The following is a 26,723-nucleotide window of genomic DNA, read 5'->3' on the forward strand; positions in this document are numbered from 1 at the left end:
ACAAGCGTAAATAGATTGTGCAAATTTTTCTCTCTAATTATCTAATATTCTTCTAAGGCTAGTTGTCTTCTCATATCCAACTTATTGTTCAACTCATTTGGAATGCTTTCCTTTATCTCTAACATATTTCTCTTGAAATTAAACTAGTAGCTAATGAAAAAATCTTCTAAGAGTTTTAGTCATTTTCCTTATACCTGTTACAATAAGCTATCCTTTATTTCTTAATTCTTTTTGTAATCATCTTCATATTAGGCATTCACTTCTTTCCATCTTCTTTCTTCTCCTTCGATTCTAATTGTTCAATTTTGGTAAGTTTTTTTCTTTTTCTTTTTCTTTTTTTGAAACTTTTCTCTTGGTTAATGTTGACATTTTTTGTCATTCTTAAGTCCATTATAGATAACCGATAAAAGACACCTTTCATGGGATAAGTTCTTTTTGTACTTGGCATAAGATGTGGTGTGTTTTTAGAATATTCTTAGGAGGTCAAAAATATTGTGTTTTCACCATTACTGTAGGGCATACCAATAATTCCATCAAGCATTGAGAGAACTCAAAATACAATATGTTGACAGTTCATGATATAGCAATGAATTTCATTGATTCCTATCTTGCCAATAGCTTCATCAGGCATTGAGGTGACTGATTTTTCATTTGGTCGATAGTGTATGGTATGCCAATATCTCTGGTCTTCTTAGGTAGTCAAAAAAATTGTTTGTTTTCATCATCAGATAAAGTTTCTCATTAAAGGAATTTTTTTGGTCCATCTTGATAGGCAATGTCACTTTGTTCCCAAGTTTTAGTTCATATATTTTTGCTTTAGGGTTTTGAGTCAAGTCAAGTGTCAATGTCTTGAGTCTAAGTCTAGATTGCCCATAGGATGGCCTTTCTTCTCAACATTCCTTTGAGCTAACACAATGTGCAAAATCATATGAGCAATGCACCAGTCCAATGGCTAGTGGTCTTGGAAGGTTTATTACGTGTTTACTTGATGAGAAGAAGGTCTGAATATTTTGCTGATTCATATTTCTTTGTTCCTAATCATGTTGGAGACAAAGGATTCATGCTATGTTGTAGTTTTCATAAAAGACATTGTGGATGATCAAGATAGAATATAAGAGAAGAAAATAAATCATCAGAAATGGTGAAAGAACCCAGTCAAAGGTGGTATTAATCTTGTTATAATGAAATTGACAACTTATATTTAATCTACATGTCTATGTTGCAAAGGTGACAAGTCAAATGGATCAGAGACTAAATCCAGATCGTCGGATGAAGACTAGATCGACAAATGATGTTTTAAAGATGAAATATAAGTATTTAATAATACAAGGATCTATGCTTGTCACTATGTTTCTAAAAGGAGTTACACAAAGAATAACCAAAGCGACATAATGATAGTGCGACACATGGAACAAGTGGAACCTCCTTTCAGCCATGCACAATAATTAAGAAACTCAATGAGGATCGTTGATCTCAAGATAGATCTACGACTATTTCTTTGTTTTTATGGAAAGATAGGGATCTTTTAATCTAAGTGACATAATGAAAAAATAACACGTCTTGTTGGGCCCATCATATTCCATGAGCTACAGCCAGAACCTAGTCACAAAATTCCATGAAGCAAAGCAGGTTAATGTCAGATTCTCCAGGCAATGAAATAGTGCCACCTATTTTCCACAATTTGAATATATGGAAAGTGGACCCGCATCACAAAGTAAACAAAGGGTTTAGATCTTTTATTGAAACTGTCATATCAAAAAGAGATCAATGCTTGTTGCTATATCATTATAAAAAAAAGTTGCTTGAACATTAATTATAGCAACATAATGACAATTTTATGTGTGTGCACAGAGGGGGCCATGGAGGAGATTACAAAAGAGGTTATAGTAATTTAATCTTGACTGTTGATCTGAGATCAATGATGGATATTCAAAATTGCAGTGACCATTGCAATATGAAATACACAAGCTTGGCATAAAACAACAAAAGATGAAGAAAATAACAATTTTCTACAAATTTTCATCAAGATTGTAGGAAGATAAATAGTCATTGCATATTTTTAGAAGTGTCATAGATTCAAATCATCGATAGGAAATATGTCACGTGGATGATTTCACATTTTATTTCCTTCTCTATTTGTGATTGTTGCTCTACTGAATTGAAGGATAACAACAAACTATAAATGTAACCTTATTTGACAATACTAAGGATGGAAAACTTGATGGTGAATTGGTTCTATAATTCCATTTACCCTATTTTCTTGTCTTATTTTATTGCCCATGCATAGATTAGTTCTATGTTAAGATTTGAAAGACAATCATCTATGATTCTATGAATAATCAAATGAATTCCATTTCACTTTGATGTTTGCAGTATAGTGATTCCATTTACTTTCTTCATATATGATTATGTTTCTTCCCTTGTTAGTTTCATAACATGTTAGATAGTTTCATTGGGAAATGAAAGATAAATGAATATGAATCTAATAGTTATTGGTTGGATTCCATTTCATTCAAGGTTGATAGTGAAAGAAATTCCATTTTCCCTCATGTGCATATCTTCTTCATTCCTCTTTTGCATTAGATGGTTAATTTTCATTTATAATAGAAGGGTTAGAAATATCAAGATAATCTACTACAGTCATTCCATTAGGTGTGATAGGTTGTTCAAATTCATCTTGCCTGAATTATTTGTGCCTAGAAACAATTTGGTTATCCTTTACTGCTCTCAGGTTAAGAGCTTATAATGTCAAAACTTTTGATCTCATAAAAAGATATGCATTTCATATCATTGCAATCATAGGGAGTTGTACCTAATAATTCAGAGGGTAGTGATAGAATACATGCACTAACCCATTTGTTGATAAACATCCTTTTGTCTCTCCAAACATTGGGTATCAAAGAGTCAGGTTATAAAATCTAATACGAGGACAAACTGGTAACCAACATTACTTGATAACTCCCATCAAGTAATATTTTATTACTTCTTTGACATATTCTCTTAGCAAAACAAATATTGTGTATTTTCAACTTTTTCATGTTTGCAAGTAAATCTAAAGAAAGGTAATATTTTGTGTGAACATGTGCACACCAAAATATTGTTCTTTTGTTCTTGCATTAATTTTAACTAATGACTGTACATGACCCAAGAGAAGATATCTATTGTCAAGATACATTTTTTGGTTTCTACACACAACATGAACACTTTTTGTTCCTATTTTTACACTTGTAGAGGGTATGATCATGATTGTATTGATTGGAGGAGCATTTATTGGCATATTTTTTGTCATTTCATGATCAAGAGTATACACATAATTAGATTTTATCTTATATTTCTTAACTTGCATTATGCAATCTTAATTCTAGTTGGTTGGAGTTTGAACTCAATTATTGTAACTAAAATTTATGCTTGATCTCTTTAAAAGGAAGCTTTGTATATTCTCCTAGGATATCTCTTTTTATGGTTCCTTTTGGTAGAATTCTCTTATGGAGAAATTGTTGTTGTGTTCAATAGAAATTGTCATTGTTTTGTCTATTTTCAACCTACATAAGCTTGCATAGTCTTCTTTGCTTAATTGTTTTGGATGTATTTCATCGCCTACGACACTATATGACTATGTTAATTCAATTAAATAAATCTATTGAGTGAATATTTGTGTTCCTTTCTTTCTTGTATTGGTTCTTGACTTTCATTCTTGTGCTAAAGCTGATAAAGTACATACAATAGTAGAGTTTTGTGAGTTCTATTGGAATTAAGTACAAATTATTGAAAGGGGTAGATCAAAAAGTTTATTTGGTGCATCACCCCCTTTTCTTTCCAACATTTAATATCAACATCCTTATCCCTTTTTCCTCAAATTTTTTAGTTTAGGTGCACCCTTATAGTAAGGAAATCAACCTTCTTAAGAGATTGAATATCTCATTTCAAGTCCCACACTTGGAGATTGTTTCCATGTTACACAAGGTTTCTTGAGGGCCATACTTCAAGCATAGGTGCAAGCTTTTGTTTCAAAAATGACCTTAGATTTCTTTCAACTAGGCTCTTGAGCTTTGGCCTTAGGTCTAAGTGTCTTAGAAGACTTCTCTGCTAGTTCTACAACATGTCTCTCAATCTTAACATGTAGAGTTATCCTACTTGACTACTTTTTAGCTCTCTAAGGTACAAGTGCAATCTCAACCTTGGTGACCATTTTTATGGTATATCTAGTACATCAAGTGGTTGCACATCATTAGTAATGTCCTTAAATGTCTTCTCTATGTCAGATATATCAATTTTAGCTTTTTTGTCTACCTCTCTCTCTTATCTAAGAGTGTTCATTTGTTCTTTTTAATGCCTTCCTTTTCAACTATCTTATCCACCATCTTCTCTATATTTCTCTTCCTAGAGCCTCTAGTAATCTCTTCTCTGAATCGACTGTACTTCCCTTCACATGTTCCCATCTTTTAGTATTAGGATCTCTAGCAGATATTAGAACTACATCAACACATTGTACTACAATATAAGGATCAACTTCATAACCCATGGGAGGAATCCATTGACCCCTTGGTCCAATTTCCTCCATGTGAGTGCTATCAATCTCAAGAATGAATCACATTGTGTCTTGAACATAAAGAAAATAGTGTTAGTTTGTGGTTACTGATCAAAGAAGTATTGTACATACTCCATAATTCCTCGATGGTGTAGAAATTTTTTTAGGGCTATTTTATTAGCATTTTATGGCCAACACATTGTAATTAATTTTAACCCTAAATCAAAAAAATACTTGTATAAAAAGGACTTAGGGTTAGATAATTTTCAATAAGGTGTGATATGAAATTGCTTCTTGCGGTAGTATTGAGCTGTAAGGGATTACAAATTGTAATTAGGTTGTAATTACTAGATCGTAATAATATTGGACTTGTTGATTAGTGGACATAGCCTAGGGATTGGGTGAACCATGTTAAATCTTGGTGTCTTGTGTTCTCTTCTCTATGATTTATTAATTTTTGATATTAGTTATATTTGCATGTAATTATTATTTATGTTTGTGTTTAATCCTAACAAGTGGTGTCAGAGTGAGGTTATTTTTTAGTTATCCTTTGCATGAAAGTATCATAGTTGAGTGAGAGTCTCACAGTTGAGTGGGAGCTATAGTTGATGAGGGTAAGCTGAGGGTTCACAAGTTTAATGGGCATAACTTTCAGTTATGGAAGATGAAAATGGAGGACTATCTTTATCAAAAGGATTTATGGAAGCCATTGGAAGCAAAAACTAAGAACTAAGGAACTATGAAAAATGAGGACTAAGATATTTTAGATAGAAAGGCACTTGGAAACATTTGATTATGCTTGGTACCATCAGTGACATTTAACATTATAAAAGTGAAGACAATGGAAGAATTGATGGAAACCCTAGCAAAATTGTATGAAAAGCCCTCTACTTCAAGTAAGGTATTTCTCATGAAGTGTTTATTTAATATGAAAATGGCAGAAGGTGGATCTATTGTAGATCATTTAAATGAGTTTAATAATGTTACCAGTCAATTATCTTCTGTGGTTGTTAATTTTGATGAAGAAATTAGGGCTCTCTTGATTTTGTGCTCTTTGCTTGAAAGTTGGAATGGCTTGGTAATAGCTGCACATGACTAATTTTGTTTCTGGATCTAATACCCTAAAATATGATGATGTGATCAATGTTATTTTGAGTGAGAAGACATGTAGCAAAACCTCTGGTGGATCTACATCAAGAAGTGCTTTGAACGCACAAAGTAGAGGCAGAACGACTAAGAGAGGAAATAATTCTTGAAATTGTGGGAAATCAAGAGAAAAATCAAAGGGGGAGAGGTCTTAATCTAGAGGACCAAGAGATTGCTAGTACTATGGGAAACTAGGGCATAAGAAGAAAGATTGTTGGACTTGAAAGAATAATGGATGAGATAAACCAAAAGGGAATAAGGAGGCAAATGTGGTAAGTAACAAATCTAAAGAGGATACTTTGCTTCTATCTTTAGAAAGTGTTGATAATTCATGGGTTTTAGATTTTGGTGCTTCATTTCATGCTACACCTTATAGAGGTTATTTTATTGATTATATCCAAGGGGATTTCGGGCTTGTTTATTTGGGGAATAATGAACCCTGTCAAATTGTTGTAAAGGAAAAAGTTAAGATTAATTTGTAGATGGGAATCATTGGCTACTCATGAGGTAAGACATGTTCCAAGGTTGAGTAGGAATTTAATTTCAGCAGGACAGCTCAGTGATGAGGGTTGTGTAGTTACTTTTAATGATTAAAATTAGAATATTTCAAATGGTTATCTTGTAGTAGAAAAAGGTGTGAAAGTAGGCACCTTGTATCTTTGTATAGGTCATATTGTTTCTTCTACTTTGATTATTTCAAAGAAAAACAAATGTTTAGGAACAGTTGTTGCAGTTGAGTAGGGAGAACAAACTATTGTTGTAGATTTTGATACAGTGTTATGCCGCCACAAAATTGGGCATGTGAGTGAGAAAGGTATGAAAGTAATTCATTCAAAGCAAGTTTTACTAGGTTTGAAATGTGTTAATATGGATTTCTGTGAAATTTTTTTCTATGGAAAACAAAAGAGAGTGAGTTTTGTGAAGAATGGGAAGGAAAAGAAAAGTGAGAGACTAGAGCTTGTGCATACAGATGTATGGGGACTAGCTCAAGTATCTTCCCTTGGTGGCTCTTATTATTATGTTATATTTATTGATGATGCAACTTGAAAAGTATGGGTTTATTTCCTTAGACATAAATTTCATGTATTTCAAACTTTTAAGAAATGGAAATGCTTGGTTGAAAATGAGACTGGTAAGAAATTAAAATATCTCATATCTAATAATGGTGGTGAGTATTGTGTTCCAAGGACTCCATGGGAAAATAGAGTGGTTGAACGCATGAACAGGACTATAATGGAGTGTGCAAGGAGCATGAGGTTACATGTTGGATTTCCCTTAAACATGTGGGTAGAGACTATTAATATTGCTATATATTTAATTAATAGAGGTCCCTCTACTCCTTTTGGTTGTGGTATTCTAGAGGAAGCATGAACTGGTAAGAAGACAAGTTATTCTTTTCTCAAAACCTTCGGTTGTAAAGCATTTGCTCATATAGATTCTGAAAATAGAACCAAACTGGAAGCTAAGTCAAAGAAATGTGTATTTTTTGAATATGGCATTGATGGATTTGGTTATAGGCTTTGAGATTTTGAAAATCATAAAATTGTAAGAAGCAAGGATGTCATATTCAATGAGAAAGTGTTGTACAAAGATTTGTTGCAGGAACATGAGAAGAAAGAAGATGATTATGTAGTGTTGGATAATACTCCAAAAGATGATGTTCCAGCAATTCCTTATGATGTGCAACAACTACAACAACAAATACCACACACCCCAATGAGTGTTAGACAGTCAATAAAGCTAAGTAGACCTCCAAAAAGATTTTCTCCTTTGTACTCTATTTTACTAATAGATCTTGGTGAACCTAAATGTTATGATAAAGTTGTGTATATACATACTAAGATTCAGTGGGAGTCTGCAATGAAAGATGAAATGGACTCTTTGCTAAAAAATAAGACTTGAGATTTATGCAAGTTTTCTGTAGGCAAATAGACTGTACATAATAAGTGGGTTTATAGGTTGAAAGAAGAGGATGGAGGTAAGAAAAGATTTAAAGATGGGTTAATGGTAAAAGGATTTGCACAGAAAAAAGACATTGATTTTGATGAGATATTTTGTCTTGTTAAAATGACTTATATTCATACTATTTTAAGTATTGTGGCTATTGAAGATTTGCATTTGGAGTAGCTTGATGTTAAAAAAATATTTCTTCATGGTGATTTGGATGAAGAGATATATATGGCTCAACCATAGGGATTTGAGGTCACAAGTAAGGAGAACTTAGTGTGTAGATTGAAATTTTTTTTATATGGATTAAAGCAAGCACCTCAGTAATGGTATCTAAAATTTGACAGTTTTATGCATGAGCAATGATATAGTAGGCGTCATTTAGATCATTGTATTTACCTTAAGAGGTTGGACGATGGAAACTACATTATTTTATGTTTATATGTTGATGATATGCTTGTAGCTAGGTCTAATGTGGATCACATTAAGGAGCTAAAATGCTAGTTAACACATGCATTTTCTTTCAAGGATTTGGGGGCAACAAAACAAATCCTTGGTATGAAGATTCATATAGATAGAAAAAACAAGAAATTGGCATTATCTCAGGTTGATTATATTAAAAAGGTGTTGCAATGTTTCTCTATGGAGAATGCTAAAGTTGTCATCACACCTTTACTTGGTCATTTGAAGTTGACTAAGGAGATATGTCCAAAGACACAAGAAGAGGAGGAGATGTGTCCAAAGACACAAAAAGATAAAGTACTTTAGGTTTTGTATTTATTGTTGGTGGGGCAGTCGTGAGCTAGGTTTCTAGATTACAGAAGTTTAATGCTTTATCCACTACAGAGGTAGAGTATGTTGCTACTATAGAGGCAACAAAGGAGATAATATGGCTTCAGTTCTTCTTGGAAGAATTTAGACACCCAAAAAGGGATAATTATTTCTTTATAGATAGCTAGAGTTCCATTCATCTTTCAAATAATTCAACTCTACATTCAAAGACAAAACACATTTAGTTGTGGTACCATTTCATTCGATCAATTTTGGATGATGGACAACTAAAGCTGGACAAGATACATATAGATGACAATCTAGCATATATGTTTACAAAGGTAGTGACAAGGGAGAAGCTAAACTCCTTTTTAGCTTTGGTTGGTCTTCTAGACTGAATAGGAATAAAAGAACAACAGTGTCCAAGATCTTTTGATCCAGTGGGATCCTCATGGAGTGGTGGCATAGCTACAAGGTCAGTCTCCAAGTGGGAGATTGTTGTTTAATGTGGAGCCTTATCAGTCCCCAAGTGGGAGATTATTAGTTTGAGGTGACTAATCAAGGAAGTACTATACATACTCCATAATTCCTCAATGAGGTTCGAGGTCGAGCTAGGCCCCGAGCGAGGCTTTATCAACATTTTTTGGGGCTACTTTATTAGCATTTTATGGCCGACATGTTGTAACTAATTTTAACCCTAAAGTGGAAAAATACTTGTAGAAAAAGGGCTTAGGGTTAGGAATTTTTTGATAAGGTGTGATGCGAAATTGTTTCTTGTAGCAGTATTGAGTTGTAAGCGATTATAGATTGTAATTAGGTTATAATTACTAGATCATAATAATATTGGACTTGTTATTTGGTGGACGTATCCTAGGGATTGGGTGAGCCACGTTAAATCTTGGTGTCTTGCATTCTCTTCTCTGTGATTTATTGTTTTTGGATATTGGTTATATTTGCATGTAATTGTTATTTCTATCTGTATTTAATCCTAACACTTGCAACTTTTCATAGCGACAAAATGACAGTCGTAGATCTATCTCCAATCTATAGTTCCCAATGTTTTGCTAACTACTATGCACGACTCAAAGAAAGAGGCCCCACCCGGATGCATGTCACATTGTTGCTATGTCACTATGCAAAAAAAGATCGTACATTTTTTCATAGCAACAAAGCAATGTTTGTTGATTTCGTTAAATCGAATGGTTGAGAAGATGTGGGCCCATTGAGGTGTTTATTTAACATGTGACAACTTGAAGATGTAGGATATAGAGATAACCCAAGGTTGAATATGTATCCTGATAACATTAGAATGTTTGAAAATTTGAAAAATTGAAAAGATATGATTGTTGGCCATGCCTAACAAGCAAAGCTCAAATTTTGGCAAGAGGGAAAAAAAGGCTAACAATGAGCTTTTGGGCCCTTATATAGGTTTTGACCTAGTTTTTCAAAGTGCTCTAATTGATGTCAAAATCACCCCATTAGCTATTTTGGCTGCTTTGAACTCATTTTTGGGACCAAATTTGAAATTTGACACACTTAAATAGCTCAAATTCACACTCTAAATTTTTGGGATTGATGCGCTCTAATGCTTATGCAGTCCATTTTTTTGCTACTTTGCCAATCTTGGAATCTTTTCAAATTATATTCTCTTCAAACTTTTCTATTTTTTTGGAAAAGTCATCTTTGGTCAACCAAAGTCAACCTTGGTCTTTTGGACCTTGAAATCACTCTGAATTAACTCCAAATTTTCTTCATGCTCTTCTAATCTGATTACATTCTTCTAAATATTTGATCACATCTTTATTTTTGAATATACTGCTTTGCATCACTATTCTAGTGTGTCATCTTTCAATTTCACTCCTGAGGGGGCAGGATGATTACATCATTGAATCTTTCAAAATTGGTTTCAAATCAATCTGAACATTATGTCATGATTACTAGTGGCATCTCATCACTCAGGCCATCCTTTTTCCCTCAATCTAGCATCATATGTCACCTATCCCATCTTCTGATTAGATGATCACATTTATAATAGTCCATATCATAGTTTGATGGACAGGTATCAGGGCAATCTAACCCTGACTCTTGAGGATCAAGCCTCATTATGGGGATGATTCTACGACTCATGATTAGGTCTTGTTATCTTTTATGGACCAGTATTCAGATGTTCTATTTGGACTCTGGAGAATTAAGCTTCATTCTGGAGACAATTCTAAATTCTTTCTTTCAATCACTATTTAATGGACATGTATCCAGACAATCTAACCCTGATTCCTGAGGATTAAGCCTCATTCTAGGGATAATTCTATAAATCATGATTAATCTTGTCATCTTCTAATGGACAGGTGTCAGGGCAATCTAACCTTGACTCTTAAGAATTAAGTCTCATTTTGGGAACAATTCTATGAAGTTTGATAATATTTGTTCTTTTTATTGGTATCTAGGTGTTCTATCTGGATTCCCTAAGGTTAAGCTTTATTCTAGAGATAACCTTAAAATCTCATCAATTAGTCTTTATTTCATCAATCTCTGAACCAATCTCAATTCTTGGTCTATATTCTTAGATTTCTAATTTCTTTGAATCAATGTGTTGCTCGCATATTCATTCAAAGAGGGGCAAATGTAATAGTCTATTGAGCTTATCTAGAGTCCTATTGTACTAGGCAATTTTGATTTTGATAATTGCAACTTGACGTAAGTGTCAAATGTAGAAAATCATTAATATGAATTCATCATAAATTTGATTTAATTCCTAAATACTAACTGAATTAGCTAAGATAAACTTATTGATTGACTTAATTTAATTATGAAGGCTTAGACCTTTGATTAAATTAAAGTCACCCTTTAGCTAATATACATGGGAATTAAAAATATATTTGATTTAATAGATATCCTCATTCTAATTATTGAATTTAATTATTCAATTGATTAGATTATTCATTTATGAGGTCATATTTAACCTTTTAAATCAAATATCTCTTATTATTCTCTCTCTTCAATTTAGAATTGGAAATACTAAGTGTACTTGAGTTAGATAAGCAATTAAGCTAGTTAACTCCTTATCACACTCATAAATGATCAATTAACTCACTTTTCACAAAGGAATTTCCTATTCTAATTGCTTCTAATCTTCAATCTCAACTGTTCATTCTATTTGACCTTGACCGTTGATCAAATTCTTGGAGTCTATTTAAGAAATCCTCAACCTCTCATTTTAGAAAAATACACATGAATAGTATCAAACTAATGCCAAATTGATTACTCATTTTCTTGTATTCAAAGTTGCTCTCTTTTTTGTATTTCTCTCATAAAGTGTAAAGTGCATACATCTAGATTAATTTTCTTATTTAATTCTTATATTAATGTGTTAATCATATATTATTAATCTTGCATTTCATATAGCCTAAAATCCTTCGTACTAATCGGCTGGTTGTTGATCTCTCAACTCTGAGAGTGGAGAAAAAAATCCAATTAGTGAGAAGGCAACATATTAGTTTTTTGGATTATTTTGGATGAACAATCCCATGTTCATTCCAAGATGTTTCTAGCATATAAGGATCATGTTGAAGTGTGTAGTTAATTTTGAGGCCCAAAATTTGCACATACACCAACTTGGCTGGAGATTGAGCAGGGAAAGTTGGTATTGTAACTTTTGCACCTTTACCCTTAATTGGGCGTGTTGTGGCTCTAAAGGTAACAGTCTATGGAACTGGGTCAAGGTTAAAAGGCTTCTTGATCTATTCCCTTGTCAATGGAATTATGTGCCTAGCCCTATGGTTAATATCTGCATTCTCATCCTTGTCAATCTTTGCATTCATTATCAGCCTATTATATATCTTGTCTCTATTATACAAGGGGATCCAAGACATCTTTAGTGTCTTGCTGAACATCCTTGAGTGAGACTATAATATTCCTATATGAAACATTTTTAAGGTTTCTTCCTTAAACTCCTTACAAACCCTATTCATATATATTTTCCTCCATATCCTCAACTGACTTTCTTCTTAATTCTTATATATATTATTTCTCATTAGTCATGACTCTTCATAATTTAATTGTTTATATTGATTATTTTATATATATATATATATTTATTAATATATTATCCCTTTATAAACATTAAATAATGTGTTATGTCAAATTATATATAAGTATTTATTATTGGTATTATATCCTTATTTATTACTTGACCTTATTAGATTATTTATCATATCAATAATACATTAATATATATATATATATGTATATATATATATATATATATATTCTTCAATATTTAGTAAATTAAATTAAATTAATTATTTATAATGAACTAATACAATTTATATATCTTTATTTACTTGAATAACTTAGTATGTAATAATTATTATTATATACAATCTTTTCTATATTTATTAAAATAATTATTATAAGTATTTTATTGCATTTTTTTTTACCCATAATGTCATAATTAGGGGACATGAAAAGTCCACCCCTCTCAAATTTGCTTGTCCTCAAGTAACTAATGTGGTTCATAGTTCAAATTCATTCTTTTCCTTGCATATGCATTAAACACTTGCAAAGTGTACATGTTAGTATATGATGGTTTATGAATGAAGACACAAAGTAGACACATTAATGCATGAAGACACAATGCAAACATGATGTAGACACATGAATGCAAGAAGAAATGAAGCAAACATATTAATGCGTGAAGACACGATGTAGACACATAGTATACATGTTAGAATCTTGCTTACAATTTGAAATAAGAAATGGTAAGGAAATGTTTTACCACTTTGATCATGAATTTCATGCTCCTTTCTTGTGTCTTGAAATCAAAAGTTCTTGAAGATGTGTCTTTATAAACTTTTCTTAAAGCTAATACTATAATAGGGTGTCTAATTCCCTAGTGGATGGTAGATTTATTGCTGCTCAAGTTTGGACATGCTCAACTTGGGGCTCCCTTGGATCTTTATCCATATTGAGATCCGTTTGCCCCAACTTGACTGATTTACTCTCCCCCCTATGTACTCCCTACCCACTAGGTAGATGTTTAATTCCATTGCGGATGGTAGATTTACTGTTGCTTGAGTTTGGATATGCTTAGCTTGGGGCTCCCTTAGATCTTGATCCATATTGGGATTCTCTTGCCCCAATGCAACCAATTTACTCTTCCCTCCTATGCACACTCCCTACCCACTAGGAACATGCTTAATTTTGATGTCAATGGTAGATTAATTGTTTCTTGAGGTTGGACATGCTTAGCTTGGGGCTCCCTTAGCCATTTTGGGATTCTTTTGCCCCAATGCGATCGATTTACTCCTCCCCTTGTGCACACTCCCTATCCATCATGAATTTAATCACTCAGGGTTCTAAATTCTACTAACAATTTTGGGTAATGCCAATATTCCCCATGTATTAAATTCTATAATGGATGGTAGAGTGTATGATAAAAATTAATTTGTCTCTCGATGCTAATCTTATTTATATATTTGGATGAAATTATTATAATGTTAGAAATTACATTTCAAAAATATTAGAAATTATAATAATACTTTGAATTAGTTGTATCCCCTTTAAAAATAATATAAATTTCATAAAATATGAACATAATCTCATTTAGATATTATATATCTATAATATTTCAAATTATAGAATATTATCTTTACATGATATCTTAAATTCATAATATCTATTTCTACATATAAATAAAGTGAGAAATGAGAATAATGAATACCTTATATGTAGTCCTTCAACATACCTTTTCCACACTCTCATCAATGATAAAATATGTTTATCTGCCATTCATATGATACTATGTTGTGGTGGTGTGGCAAGATACTTTTCTTTTTTCAATGGAAATCATATTTTCCCGTTATCCACTTGTAATATAACATCTAATGCCTTATCATTTGGCTTGGACAATCCAATATGAGCACGACCTAATTAGTTGGGGTCTTAGGAGTAACTTTCCTTACATAATACTCAGGCACCTTAATTGCCAAGTTCCATTTGTAATTGTAATATACCTCCTTTTACATGGGTGGTCTTCCTTATGAACTTCCCCATGATTCTTATCTTCTCAATTGATCTCATATTTGGTCTACGTTTGTTATCATGGTCAATCAGGTTTCCATGTAAATTTTCAATTAGTATATAATATTGTCTCCAATGAATCACCTTGTAAGTCAATCATGTAAATATTATGCTCTAACATTGATATTTATTCCACCCTGAAACTACATAGGATGCATGAACATTTTTTGTATTATATGAGTCACTTGTTCTTTGGCTGATGGAGCGGTTCTAATTCTACTTGATCATGATTACATCCATAATCTCATGATGAAAAAGGCTCTCATGGTATCATCATCTTTGTCAAAGCCACAAATTATTCACTTAGTTTACTAGAAAATGTGGATGCTTATGACGATTAAGCTCAAAATGCCAAAATTATTGTTTACAATAATGCTTGTTGCTCAACCCATTTCTTCTCTTTACTGCTCTGCATCATCTCACTATCACATCACTACTATTAATCCTCCTTTAATCATTGTATGGATACCAATGTTTAATATTGATATTATTGTTCCTAACTTTATTGATGCTTATCTCCTCCATCCCAATTACTCTAGATGCTTATCTCCTCCATCCTAAAATTTGAGTTTAATTTGTTTGATTGAGTGCACAAGATTATATTGATGAGATTATAACCCAATGTGGTTTGAGTTTCTCATTCCCATCTACATTCTCCTTGATATGTTTTTCAATCAAAAGGGTGGAAATTTTATCCTCTGTGCATATTGTAATTAAATGATGCAAATAAAAATGGTACATTGTCTTGTCTTTTGTCTGAATGCCTCCCTGTCACCTGTGCAAGAAATTATTGTTGACAAACTATATTTGACTATACTAATGAATCAATAGTTTGTATTCTGGTCATATGTGAAGTTTTGGTTTAATTCAATTGCGATCTATTGAGTTATTTGCCATCAATTATGCCAAATGACTTATCTCTTCTCTATATGTCTGTATCATTAACTATGCCAAAAAAACCTGGATAATGACCCTTGTCTATCATTACTTAATCTTTTTAATTTTTTCTCATTTCTTTCATTGATGATCTAATTTCCAAAATATTGAAGGATATGGCAGTATGTGAGGAAAACATGAAATCTTTATTTATTTTTGCAGTATCCTAGTCTTGACTTTTGTAGGATTGCAAAGAGATCGATTTTACAACTCAAGCATTGAATGCTTCATAGATGTACAACATCTTTATTACAAGTGTCATTTGAATTAAATATATTGTTGGTCCAACAAGATTTCTCTGTATTTTGACTATAATGATTCAGTAAATTCATTATCATATTTCTTTTTCTAAAAGATTAAATTTTCCTTATCCAACAGGTTGGCAAGATCATTGCTCTAATACTACTATAATGTTCCTATATGAAACATTTTTAAGATTTCTTCCTTAAACTCCTTACAAACCCTATTCATATATATTTTCCTCCATATTCTTAAATGACTTTCCTCTTAATTCTTATATAGATTATTTCTCATCAGTCATGACTCTTCATAATTTAATTATTTGTATTGATTATTAATTAGTCTCATATATATATATATATATATATATATATATATATATATATATATATATATATATATATATATATATATATATATATATATATGTTATCCCTTTACAAACATTAAACATTAAACATTGTGTTATATCAAATTATATATAAGTATATATTATTGGTACTATATCCTTATTTATTATTTGACCTTATTAGATTATTTATCATATCAATAATACATTAACATTTGTTCTTCAATATTTATTAAATTAAATTATATTTATTATTTATAATGAACTTATACAATTTATATATCATTATTTACTTTAATAACTTAATATGTAATAATTATTATTATATACAATCTTTTCTATATTTATTAAAATAATTATTATAAGTATTTTATTGCATTATTTTTTTTTGGCCCATAATGTCATAATTAGGGGACATGACAAAGACCTTTATCTTTAAGGCACTTCCTGCCAGATATAGAGGCATCCTACAATATTCCCTTATCCAGATATCATAATCATTTGTTGTATTCATCCAATGATCTTCTATAACATCTTTATGCACAAATTGCTTCCCTACCAAATGTTGAACTCTTCCAGTATTGTCAAAATAAGGACAAGGGGATTTGTAATCTTTGAAGGGATATTGATCCCACTCTAAATCAAAATTCATAATATCTTGCTTCTGTTTTACCTCAAATACACCTATAGTAATAGGCCATACCCACGTCTTCTTATGTTGTTTTCTCACTCTGTCATACTTAGATGTGAGATGTCTTGCAATCTCCAATAAGGTGAGCCTATCCTATGGATATCCTGGGAGTTTCTTCAAATTTACCATCGTACTAGCTACCCTTAGGTAAGTGAATGTTTTAAATTGGATGTAATAGGCATTGATCTGTACAATCCTTGCTTTTGCCTCTACCGATATCCTCTTAGCATAATCACCCTCTATGAATTGAATGATTGCAAATATTAAAGCACCATTCACCATATGGAATTCCTTGCTCTAATCTAAGAGCTTTTTCTTCACCAATTGGAGTTATACCACATAAGGCCAAGCATTGACATCTTGCATGCTTCCCTTCTTGTACAGTCTTGGATAGGCAATTGTCTTTACTACCAATAAGTTCACCAAATATGATGTCATGTAAAACTTGGGATTGGTTTTAACTTCTACCAGTTTTTCATCTAATTTTTAACTCAATATTGTGGCCCAATCAATTGACATTTTGGTTGTTATGATGGTCTCTATGAAATGGACCATCTAGATGTGAAGATGCCCAGTTGTTGGTAGACCCATGATTGTAATCAAAAGTACAATGACATATCTGATGTCATCCTTCATAAATCCCCTAGTCATATCTACCTTTTTGGCTCTCTGTCTCATTGGTGTTTTATCAATAAAAAATGATGATTGTATGATCTTTGTGGCCTTCTTGTCATTCTCCCTATAACATCTTTCTACTTGATGATAAGTTATCTTCACATACTGATCAACTCTAGGGAGATAGAATACTTTCTCAATATTCTTAGGTCTAAGGTCTAGGACTATCTCCCCTGTGACACTTTTGGCAACTCTTTCTTTGGACACGTAGTTCTCACCAGAGTCATAATGAGCTCAGAAGACTGCATAGATGTGGGACACGATGCAACATTCACCAACCCTGATATGATAAGTGTCAACACCATCAAGGACCTCTCTTTAGGCTTATTGCAGAGTACAAGGAATGTGTTCCAATCCATGTATCCCAACTCAGTATCTCTAATCTGTAAATGATTATCTTGAAAACATAATTTCTTTGGTGCACCTTGAAACTTGAAGACAATGGATTTTGGAGCAATCTTTTTAGCAAGTGAGGATGATGAGGAATCCATTTTATCTGCACAAAATAGAAAATCATTAGTCTAGAGAAGTGAAAATTAAACCCTAAACAAACCCAAATTGCCAAAAAATAAAACCCAAAACACCAAAACCTAGTAAAACCACTCAAAATCTCCCTTAATAGCTCTGGTATGTAATTTAGTGCACCTTGCACACCTTGATAGGTGCACTAGGTATGCTTAATAACCTTTAAAATGCCATTTTGTGTTCAATTTGTGCACCTATGCATGTGTGCACATGTGCTACTGCACACATTAAAGAGGGCATGTGCAATAGGGGAATTTTAAGTTAGTTTTCAAAATGCTAAGGGTGCACACATACCTAGATGGAGTGAGCATGTGCACACCCTTACTTTAATCTTAGTGTTTAAGGGGATAAAAAATGGTGCATAGATGTGCACCTTGACAAGCTACACATTTGAGCACCATTATCTTAGGAGCCTTTAGCTAAGTGTTTTAAAGGTGTACACATGCGTAACTTGGATAGGTGTGCATATGTGCACCTTTCACGTAGGGGTTTAAAGTGTTTTGTTTAGGTTTAATAGTTAAAAATAAAGGCGTGCATGTGTACACCTTGGATAGGTGTACACATGTGCACCTTTATAGTTTCTTAACTCTTGTGTGTGTGTGTGTATTCTTGTATATTTTGGGCACCTTCAAAGGTGCAAATGTGTGGGATCAAGGAGTAGCATGTAGATAATAAAGAGAGGGGAGGGAGTCCTAGGCTTTTTAGGCTCAAGATAGTGTGCACATTTTGGAGGTGTGCACCTGTGCAAGTGCACATATCCAAAGGGAGATGGAAGCACACTAGTGCATCTAGTGTACATGCGGTCCTAGGATAGGTGTACATGTGCACTAGGTGCACTAGTGTACACCTTTGCATAAAAACCACCCTTCAATCCAAAATTCTTCAATTCTGGCACTTAAGTTTCTTCATTTAGAGGAAGAGATTGGATCCAAACTCCAAGTGGAGTCCCAAAAATGACTCAGGCCCTAGACTAGGGGTATGGGAAAACAACAATTTTACTAGTGGGTCCCCATTTCTAGAAGAAATGGGGCATACATTGTGAAACCACAATAAATAGCCCCAACAAAAGGGAAGAAATGAGAAAGACATTTCTTCATCACCAAGAATTCTTCTAACATGTGTCAAGTACCAACTAAATCCTAAACACTTCAAGCATATTTCAAGTTGCTTCATAGTTAAAACCTCAGAATCTGAAATCTTCAAGCTCAGTATGTGCTCAGTGTATTCATTTCCTTTGACATCTTAGATGTAGTCAATCATGAGCTTCTAGCAACTTGGAGAAAATATTTCATCCCACCAATCCATTCATCAGGAATCTTCACAAAACATGTTAATCAATCTCTAATCTGACTAGATGAGAGAATCCATTCTAAGGGCTCTTTATGGGTTATCACTTTTTACATTTGAGGTCCTAGGTAATCTTCTAAATTTTGCTTCATGAAGATCGCATGTTTCTATTTGATTCTTCCATGAAGGAATTTGTATAGATGTTGGATAGCCATTTTGGATTTCATATCCCTAATGCTAGATTACCATTGTCAGACCATTTGGAATATTTCATTCTTAACACCACCTTTTCTTTTTTATTGTACCCTAACCAACTTAGACTATGTGGCCAAGGCATTAGTATCATTTCTCAGATTCGTTCTTTAGTTGATAACATCTATGTTCCTCTTTTAAGAAATTTATGGAAACTCTCATGCCAAATAGTGACCTTAGAAATTCCTTGAAAAGACCTTTTGTTTGAACTAGTAGGCTTCAGACTATCTCTTGCTACTATCAACCTTGATTTGAAAATTCCAAGATAGTCAATCTTTTAAATTTGTGAAGTGTTGAGAACTGTTGATCTGCAATTTTTTATTTTAAGGCTAAAAGTCCTCTATTACTACTAGTAACATATGTTCTTCAATTGCTACAAGAAACTAGATTATTTGAATTCTTTGACAAAGAAAAAATATCTTCCCAAAAGTTGAAACTAGAAAGAGTGGTTTATGAAATGTGTCAAGATAGAATCTAGAATGCACATAACGCTCGGGCTGACTTAAATTTAAAAGTAAACACACAACTGAAATTAAACACACATTTGGAAGCAAACACACCCTGCAAAAAGTAAACATACTTGGAGAAAATAAACACACTTGCAGAAATGAATTTTATTATTATTATTATTTTATTTTAATTTTATTTTTGAAATCTTTTCCACTTTTAGGCCTCAAAGTAATGTTTCAAGAACTACCCATTAACTATTGGAATTATAGATGGAGTAACTAAGAGGGGGGGTGAATCAATTACCACAAAAACAAATCCACAAATCCCTTAGATGTCTTAAATACCTATTTACTGTTGATACTCGGTAAACACTATAAGAATGTTGTAACTAGGTAGATTAATTGGTTACTGATCATCTAGCATTCATAATTATTAATATGTATGCAAAAGTGAATAAAATGAACACAAGAGACACCAGATTTAATGTGGAAACCCAATATGGGAAAAATCACCAAGTAACTAGCTACCAATTTTCACTCTTCTAAAGTGAGCCCTATTAGGAGCCAACCTTGTTAAAGGTTACAATACACACTATTAGGTGTGACCCTGTTAGAGAATTTAATCACCCTGTTAGGAGTGGCCTTGCTAGAGGTCTTTAGAACAATTCAACTAAATTGTCACCTTGTTAGAGGATTTACAAAATGGTTGTTTAACCAACTCTATTAAGAGATTTTAAATCACTGCTACAATGGTTAGAAAGTAACAATGAATTGACCTGAATAAGATGCAACTAAATTTGCTGATTACAGATCTCTATTCTGCACTATTAGATCCTTCTCGATCAAATATAGCTTTGCTGCTCCTTAATGATCTCTAATCATCCTTCAAAATTTGCTTCCACAATAATTAGTCTTCCTTATCATTCACTTTTTTTTTTCATCAAAACCCATTACACACTTAGAATTCGCAACTTGACCTCTTGTATATACCATTCAGATTATCAAGTCAACTCATTCACAAGTTACATTTACCAATAAACCATATATCAGTCAACTACAAATATTACTTTAAACAAATAAACTTTATTTCACAAAATAATGTAATCCTTCACTGGCTAACCCTACTCGATAAATACTGCTTCCAAAAATAATTTCCTAAGTTAATCGTCTTAACTCGGTTAACACTGCAAAAGCTACAAAATCCTTTGGTTGCTTAGTTAACTCAGTAAGAACTAAATTTCCTGCAATGTCTATGAAAGCTCGATTAGAATTGTTTCCTACACTATTTTCTCTTGATGAACAACTAAATTTCCTTTACTAAACCTTGAAAGCTCGGTAACAACTGCTTGTGCAAGGTAAAGCCTGAGAATGCGCAGTAGACACTGTAAACCTTCTTCGCTAACCTTCTGAACTTGGTAAACTTTGTCTTTTTCCTTGCTAACCATTTGAGCTCAGTAGACTCTGACTGATAACTGATATTACATTTGTGTAACATTAAAGAAAACACACAATTGAACAATTGCATCCAACATTAACTAGCAATGGAACCAATTCCCTTTGTAAGGAAATAAGCCTAAAAGTATTTTCTCCCAGAATTTTTGCAGTCTGATAAGGGTCAATCCACAAGCATCAAAATTTAGTATGGTTGCCTAACTTTTCTTTCACCTTATCCCATAGAAGAACAAGGTCAGATATTTTGAAAGACTTGATTGTGGCTCGCTTGTCAAACCATGTTTTAATGACAGCGTGATGTTTTTCCATATGGTCTAAAGTAGTTGTTTGTTTCTTATCCATTTCCAAGAGATTCATTAATCTTATATGAACCCTGTCAACATATTCAATGTACCCACTCATGAATTTTAAAATAGGAATCCTAAGGTTAAGTGGGAACAATGGCTTTTGTCCATAGATGAGATGGGGATGTTCCCAAAGCATTTTTTACCCTGACTCAGTCTATCCATAATGCATATTTGAGTTGAGTATGCCAATCTCTAGGATTTTTCTTTAGCAAATATCTTATCACTGTGATCAAGTTCTTATTTGTAGATTCAACTACACCATTTCCTTTGGGATAGTAATTTGAAGAGAACTTGAGTATAACCTGATTTTCCAGCACCCACTAGGTAAGGAATATTGATGCAAAGGTTGATCCACTATCACAACTAGGAAGAATGACATCCCAAATTTAGTAACAATGTTTTCTTCCAAGAAATTTGTAACCACCTTTGTTGTGCAATTTCTAAAAGTTTTAGCTTCTGTGTAGTGCATGCAATAATCTATAGCTATGACAATGAATGTATGTCTTGTCGACGATGTTGGGTTTACTAGATCAATAAAATCTAGCCCCCACTTTGTAAAAGGGTGTACCTCAAACACTGGTTATAATATCATCATTGAATGTCTCTCTTTGCTAGCACTAGTTTGAAAAATGTGGAAAGTACGCACATGTTCAAAAGTATCCTTGAAGATTGTAGGTCAAAAATAACTTGATCTTAAAATCATATGGGTCGTAGCCTCTATTGATAAATTCCATGTGTCATACTTATCATGAAACTACTCCAAAACCTCTTTTACTTCTTCTCGTCCCAAACACTTTAGGTAGATTCCTTCATAGTTTCTTTTATACAGTTTCTTGTTTTGCAGCATGTAAGATTCACACTTCATCTTGAGACCTCTACTCTTGGAACTATTCATCCAATTGGGGTATTGATTTTGTAAAAGATAGTAAACAATATCCTGATACCAAACATTCATTATTATACCTTGACTGATATCAACTTGAGATATTATAATCTTCTTTTGTTGATCTTCTGTGTTTATCTCATCATCTTCATCAATCCTTGTCCTCTCACCAACTTCATTGGTGGGATATTTAAATCAAACTCTTACAATATCACCATCCATTTTCCTCATCTTTTGCCCAATTTTTTTTGCATGAATAATGACTTAACCGAAGGATTAGGCACAATTACTTACACCTTGCTCCTTAGTATATAATGGAGGAATTTCTTGATTGCCTTTATTGAAAAAAAAAAAAAGATTATTTTTCAAGATTAGCATAGTTCAACTCAACATTATTCAAAGGACAACTCATGAAAGCAATGGGTCTTTAATCCTCTTTGTCTTTCTTCTGCGTAAGAATCCTAGCACATGAATGTTCTAAAGAAAAAGAGTAAATTTTAAATGGAAACTCATAATCTAGACTAAAAAGTACTAGACCTATAGAAATAGCCACTTTGATGTCCTCAAATTATTTCTTAATTTCAAGAACACATTTCATTTTTTCTCCTTTCTTGAGCAAATCATTAAGAGGCAAACTATCTCAGCAAATCCACTTATGAATTTTCACACAAAATTTCTTTTTCCTAAAGAAAGATTTGAGTTCTTTATGACTATGTGGAGGTGAAAAATTTAGAATGGCTTCAATTCTCTCAGGATTGGTGGAGATTCTGGCTTCAGAGATAATGTGACCTAGGAGCTTTCTTTTAGTGACCCCAAATGAACATTTCTTAGGATTAAGTGATATGCCATATTTTTGACATCTATTGAACACTTGTCTTAAATCAGCAATATGAATGCTTAGATCCTTTGAAAATATAGTTAATCCATCCATGTAGATGACTATACAATTTTTTATGAGCTCCTTGAAAGCTTAATCCATGGCTTGTTGGAATGTAGCCCCTACGTTGATCAACCCAAAGGGCATTCTTCTGTAGGAAAAAGTCCCCCATTTTGTTGTGAAAGAAGTCTTTAGCCTATCTTCTTCATCAAACATCACTTGGTTGTATCCAAAACATCCACCAAAGAAAGACATCATTTTGGATCCATTGAAAATTTGTAATACTTCATCAAGTGAAGGAAAAGGGTAGTTATACTTTTGAGATGCTAGGTTCAAATTATGAAATCCACACAAAGGCAAATCTCTCCAGTCTTTTTCCTCATTGGAACCAAGTTAGCCACTCATGTATAATGGTGAATGGAGAAGATGATCTTAGCATTAAGAAATTTCTTGACCTCCTTCATTATCAATGGTTCAATAATGGGATTAACAAGCCTTTGCCTTTGTTAGAAAGGTTTGGCATCTAGTTTCAATAGAATGTCATGTGTGATGATATCAAGATCATACATTTTGAGTTATTCATAACTTCAAGCAATGACATCTTTGTACTCCCTAAGCAAATGGAGCATATCTTCCCTTTTCTGAGTGTTGCACACCTTTCCAATCCTTACCATTTTAGGATCTTCATATGTACCCTGAATATATGAATCACATTCCTCAACCCTTTTCTTTGACTATTATCTTGCTAACTATTGATTCATCACAATTGAAAATGTGCTCCAACTCAACCATCTCCTTAGGGATAGTGTTAGTTCTAAAATTTAGAATCCCATCTTCATCTTCAAGTTCATCATACTCAGGTTTGGCATTAGGAGTGTAATCAATCTATTGTCCTTTAAAATGGTTGTTGTACGTGATAAACTCAAGTATTTATTGGTCATCCTAGAAAACTTAGAATTTTGTAATGTTGTTTGGGATAGATGGGGAAACAACCAATTCTACTAAAAAATCTTTTCAATTTTTTTCTTTCAACAGGTTGTAATGCACTAGATGAAATTGCCAAGGCATTTGCTACCATGTTTCTCCTTCTTGGGATGGACTTTATGTTCAAATATTTGAAGTCATCCATTAGATCCTATACTCCTTTTTGATAAGTGAGTAATCTTCTATCACTGCAAGAGTAAATTGATTTTACTTGTCTAGTTACCAACTAGGAGTCTCCTTCAATTATAAGAGCTCTAACTTCCTTCTCTAATGTAAAGAGAAGTCCACAAATCAAGGCTTCATACTTTGCAACATTGTTAGTACATCTAAATTGTAATCTATATGCTACATAAAAGACTTACCTTTTGGGTTGATTAATTCAATACCTACACCAACTCCTAATTTGCATTTAGAGTCATCAAACATGAGTGTCTAGATTGGATCATCTTTGGGATTCCTGTACTTATGCTTGTTTGTCCATAGTTTTTATTTTACTTAAACTATAAGTGATTATTTCTTTGGGATCCATTGTAATCTCTCACATGGTGGACTTGATGATTTTTCATTTTTTATCTTTGATATGGGGAGTGCATGTTTCTCTTGCTCATCTTGAATTTCCCCAATCAAGTTTGTAATTTTATCAACTTTAGACTTAGGATCAATGACTACCAAAGTCAAACCTTGGCCTTTTATGAAATGTCTCATTCTTTGTATCTTAATTATTCCTGGTGGAGGATATGAGAAACCTCCACCATCTAAAGAAGTATCCCTATATGATGCATTGAAATCTTCTGCCTCTTCTTCATCTTTCCCCATTGCTTTAGATATGTATGTGGATTTTGAATTTTCTGTGGGTACTTCTTTTGTAATGTGGTTGCCCTTTATTTCCATTATCTAAGTTAGAACCTAAGAAAATTCTTCTTGGCAATGTGAACATTTGAACTCTAAATGACTAACTTTGTGCAATCAACAAAATTCAGAAAGGAGAAAAATACTTGGGTCTACCTCTTCATCTAGGCATTTTAAGTTCACCACCATGCTATCTATGAACTATGTTACAATCTCTTATTTTGGGATTGGAATGATGGATCTTCCACTTCTATCATTTGATGCTTTAGTTGAAGTTGTATCAAAAGCCATCACTTTGTAAGAGCCTAAATTTGATTGTAAAAATGCTACCTCACTTGGTGCATTGTATTCTCTAATCATCATTTTCAATTTTGGCTCAACATCAATCTTGATTTGATTATTCAACCATTTCCAAGGTAACCACAGTTGGGTAAAATCAATTGAAAACCATCCTCTTAAGAATTTTGTCCACTTTCTACTTAGTAGCAATCCATAGGTTTTAGATTTCAACCACATGTATATCTATGATGTCTTGAATTCAAGGGTCAACTGTCAACTGTATCTGAACATCTTTTAGCACACCAATAACTTTTACTTCCATTTTGTCAAGTTGTATCACAATTTGATTATAGGGTTGAGGAGTGACTCCCAAACTTGGTGCTATTAAGAGTGGCATGACATTACAAGAGGCTCTTGAATCAATTAGGCAATTGTGAAGATTCTTCCTATAGATTTTGATGCTAAGAAAAAAAGGAGGCACCTCAACCTTGTCTTTAAATATAGTTGGCATGGCCTTTGAAGCATTGATCTATTATGATATTGTCTTTTGAGGAACAATATTTGCATTAAGGGGTGTCTTTGTATGGTCAAGATTTTCTATCAGTGCTTCTCACTGATTAGGACATTTTTGTAACATGTCAAACATGGACATGTTGGCTTTTGTTTGTTTCAAATATTCCATTGCATTATACTTTCAGTAGACCATGTAGGATTCTTCAAGATTGTAGGCACCTTTCCTTGATTTTAATTTTTTTGTCCTCCATACAGGGCTCTGATAGGTATTGGATTGTTACTTGCTCTCAGATCTAGAGGAATTGGTTGTAATGTGGGAGGAATACCATTGATCATGGGTTCCTTCTAACTTCACAAATTATAAGTGTTTCAATTATCGTTCTGGAAAGAAAACACTTCTTCTAGTTGAGTATTTGGTTCTTGGCTAAATGGAAAAGAAAATTTTTTGTTGGCTTGTTGTTCCATTCCTATGTTCTGTGAAGAACCATAGGATTCTAGCAGCATGGCATTGAATTGTATAGGGGGCTCATTATTATTTTCTTGTGAATTCTAATTCACTTCTTGATTTCCATTCTTATATGATCCATCATCGTTTGATATATTTTGATTACTATCATACTTATTGATGTCCACATACTGGGCATTGTTGTTATTATTATTTGCAG

Source organism: Cupressus sempervirens, chromosome 4 (assembly GCF_028749045.1).
Source record: "Cupressus sempervirens isolate cs-2001-9-10 chromosome 4, ASM2874904v1, whole genome shotgun sequence".
In the NCBI taxonomy this organism is placed as follows: Eukaryota; Viridiplantae; Streptophyta; class Pinopsida; order Cupressales; family Cupressaceae; genus Cupressus; species Cupressus sempervirens.